Raw genomic sequence first — 4,403 nt, 5'->3', positions numbered from 1 at the left:
ACACTAAAAGATTATGTTATCAACTCAAGATAGAGCATCACCACCAATCACTTCAAACTCAGTGAAACTGATGACACAAATCACTAAACTTCATGTTCATCATCCCATGGTAAATGAAAAATATGACATTTGGTTTACCAGTGGAGTTACATCCATATATATAGAGCATCATTATTATTGAGGTTAATGAACATTATGGTTTTTGTTCTATTATTGTGTTGCTTGGATGGTGATTAGATGGTTAGGTATATGTGCGACAAGATTTAATTGAAAAGTTTAATTGATTTTGATGCAATTATGTGACTTTGTATAGATTCATTGGGTGTGTTAAGGAATTGTTACAAACCTTATCGTGTTTTAGTACTTTTGCCTATTATGATAAGTGAATTACTTTATCTAATATGAGTCATTTGATTGCCTCCCGATATAGCTTCGTGCTTGCCACATCAATTTGAGACAATGTCTGACATATCTTCCTATTAAATTTGTACCATCTGCACCATTAAAGCACCGAATAATTACAATTGGATTTATTAATGATTATCATTTTATGTAGGTACTATTAATTAGTATTGTCATTTAATGTTTATATTTATCATTCCTATTTTATGCAAGTGTTAATTACATTATATAAATAACATTCTTGTTTTATGCAAGTGTTAATAAAGCCATTCTCACTAATACCTCTAATTGTATGCAATTGACATAGGAGTCGATATAATTGTACTCTAGGGTGAGAGATTTCATATGTACCCGACATTAAAGATTTTAAGTTATCGTTTAGTAAAAATTCTGATGTGGCCACTCAAGAAATAATACACATTAATCGATTTTTTTGTAATAATTGTTAACAATTTATATTAATATTTGTGGTTTAATATTTGTTTATGCTTTATATATTGAACATGTTATTTAATGGGATGTGTCATATTAAATAGGTAATCTAAGGGATATTTTATAAATATGAACTAAATATAAACATAATTAACTAAATATAAAATCAATATCTACATAAAAATATTAGTACATAATAATAAATATATCAATCCTTATCACTCGACCTTTTGACTTAAAAATATACACACGTTAGACAAATAGGCTCTATTATCTATATGGAATTTTTTAAAAAGGTCGATACTATCATCTTTGCAAAGGGAAAAACTAGGCAAAGGTGATGTTGTGGTCACTACTACTAGTGGTAAAGATGGCATGGGCACGAGCGAGCTGAGAGGTGGTAATGTTGATAGAACTAGGGATAGAGTGGGCATGAATGGGCTTGAAGGTGTCGATGTCAATGGGATTGGGGATGGAGTTGACATAAGCATTTTAACCGGTCTAGGTGGTTTGAATGCATAAACTGATGGTGTAGGAGTCAATGCTGGTCTAGATTAACTGCTACTGCCTACTGTAGTAGATGAACCAGACAAGAAGGCATGTACTATGATAGTTACATATTTTCATATGACAATACTTTGATCAAATTCGCTAGACAATACATGTTCAATGAAAGATAAAGCAACTGAGCTCTGGTACAAAATATTAATAAGGTTATCAATATTAATATCATATAATTAAAATTAACAAAGTAATAAAAAACCATAAAATGATAAAATTTGTTACTTATTAAATCACTTATAAGAGCAGTATCTACTAGTTGATGTTGGAATCTAGATTAACGTTCAAGATTTTAAATTTGACGGTGTGAAATTGTTACGAACCAACCATCATAGTCAGATGAACACTTTCTCAGCATCCATAATCTTCGACCTCGACGCTCAATCGACACAACGTGTATATCCTATCTATACTAATATTGGTGCAAAGACTGATATGCAACATTATACTAGTTGGACGATGCTTTTCGATTAGCATTAGATGAGGCTAACAAGGTTAGAAGAATTGTTTGTACAAATTTGAACTATCGTAGAACCTTTTTCGAATGATACAGCACTACAATTATCTCACACTTGATGCATCTAGTAAAAAAAGTAATATCATGCAATGGATGTGTCTTTCGTCGATCGATGTATGATTCATAGCATATATCAAATACTATCAACCCATTTAGGCGCTTCTATAAGGCTTGCAACATATTAGCATAAGTACAAGCCTTTCATTTTTTAGCACGCAATAGATCGTCTAAATATGTCAATATGGCCACTAGGCTCAATAATATAAAGTATTTGTAAATCCATGCCTAAATGAAATACAAAAGTAATATTTAACTAGATAATCACATCTATGAGTAATAATAAATAAATCAAATAATTATAAATACTTGGAAAAATGTCAAATATCCAATGATTTGATGCATATTTGCCCTACTCACAATGCCAAGCTGTCTATAAAAATAAGTGAGGCAAGCTATCTGCCAAGCAAATCTACCTGTGGCAGTGAGGTTGGTTAGTAGAGGTAAGTACGCTATCGATAATCTCTTCATGGTTTTGTCAACAAATAGCGTATACCTAGCAAATGGAATAGAAAAGCTCAAAATGCATAAACAATCGTCTCATCATCTAATGCATCAATAACATGCCTAAAGGTATCCCACAGCCACTAGAGTCTAATAGCAGATCCCTTAGCTCACATAGTTTTTGCTCTAGCCTTATTTGCAAAACTTCAAGTAACCTTACTAGTACTGTGTTCACCTCATCAATCATCAAATAATTCATTGAAATCGTGGTCTACTGAGTGACATATGTAGAAGAGCAAAAACATCATCTAATGTGATAGTCATCTCTTCGAATGGCATATGAAAGGTGTTTGTCTTTTACTACCACCTCTTAACAAAAGTCGATACTATCATGTTATTGATGATACAATAGGTGCAATCGATGAGTGACAACAACCCCGACTAAACAACATTGGCTTGGATACGTATGTGTGCATAATCTAGATGCCATATTGTAACTTCGGCCCATAGTTAATCGATTTCATTGTATCTCATTTCTGTAATAATAACAACAACAATAACAACAAAAATAAGATCAACAACAACATCACTAAATCAACAACATAAACAATAATATTAACAACGCTAATCAACTAAGGCATTCTAAAGAAATAAGCTAACATAATTCGTATTGTATGATTTAGGCGATTATTTGGTCATTCCAAATTTGTAATGCAATATGAAATCCAAAACTCAAAAGAATCAATGTATTAACTAGACCTCCAAGAAATAATTCCACCTACTCATGTGTGGTAGGTGCGACAACCCCCTCATAATGCATGGGAGGCTCAGCTTAAGAGATGTTATCTATTGTATGGTTTTCTGACTCACCATCCCCTCTCTTAGTGTTTCTTCTTGAAGGCAATCGAACACCTCTAACTCTAACTGGGATCAATTTTGATTCCTTTACCTTTGCTAAGAATGCCTCTACCTCGTGTACAAGCCATATCTATAACAAAAAAATAACTTATTAAGCTTATAAAATATATTTAACAAACCCTAAACTTGAAAGAAAAATCATTATTAATGGTCTAATAATATTAATCAATACTATTGTTGATTCACTTGTAATGACAAAACATTAAAGTTAAAATTTGAAATAAATTACTTTGAACTCAAAAAAAAAAAAATTTATCAATAATTTTTTAAATAAAAAATGACTTGAGACCAAAACAAACTTTTTTCCTCAATAAAAACATGTAAGCTTTTGAGTTTGGACGGGATCGATCTTCTTTGCATAAAGGATCGATTATTTTTATACAAAAAAAGAACTTGATTTTAAAAGGGCATAAAGGATCGATCTTATCTCAAAAATCCATTTTCGTAAAGCTTGAATTCTACGTTGCCAAAATCGTAAATGCTAACCTATTTTCGCATACATTTAAACTAAATCAAAAGAATTAAATCACTAAATCTTACCTATAATAAGTGAAAAACTAAAAAAAAAAAATTTGATTTTAGGGTTTGATGGATGAATTTATAGAGGGTTAATTTTGGATTGAGAGTGAAGAGAGAATAAGAGAAATTGGTTTAAGGGTATGTAAGGAAAATGGATTGTTAAAGGATTTAGTGTATTTAGTAGAAATAGGAATTTTAATTTTGAATTTGGGATGTATTTAGTAATTGGGTGTAAAGAGTATTATGTGGAGTTTTTAGAATTCCCTAAAATACACTAGTAATAAAGATGAAGAATTGAAGATGAGGGTGAGAGGAACAAAACCCTTTCTTTGCACTATGTTTAGATTAAAGGAAGGTGAACGAAAGGAAACTAAGGGAAATAAAAAAAAAAACATTTCCTTTGTTTGGTTTATTATTTATATTTTAATTTAAAAAAAGGAAATTGAGCATCCCTCCTTTTCACTCAAAAGCTTCAATTTTTAACTACTCCAAACGGGAGTAAACAGAAAGGAAAGGAAATGATTAAAAAAATTTTAATATAAAATAATTTTTA

The sequence above is a fragment of the Durio zibethinus genome, chromosome 3 (genome assembly GCF_047325235.1).
Source record: "Durio zibethinus cultivar Kanyao isolate XHJ-2024 chromosome 3, ASM4732523v1, whole genome shotgun sequence".
Taxonomy (NCBI): domain Eukaryota; kingdom Viridiplantae; phylum Streptophyta; class Magnoliopsida; order Malvales; family Malvaceae; genus Durio; species Durio zibethinus.
The sequence above is the reverse complement of the archived record's forward strand: the minus strand, read 5'-3'. Positions refer to the sequence as shown.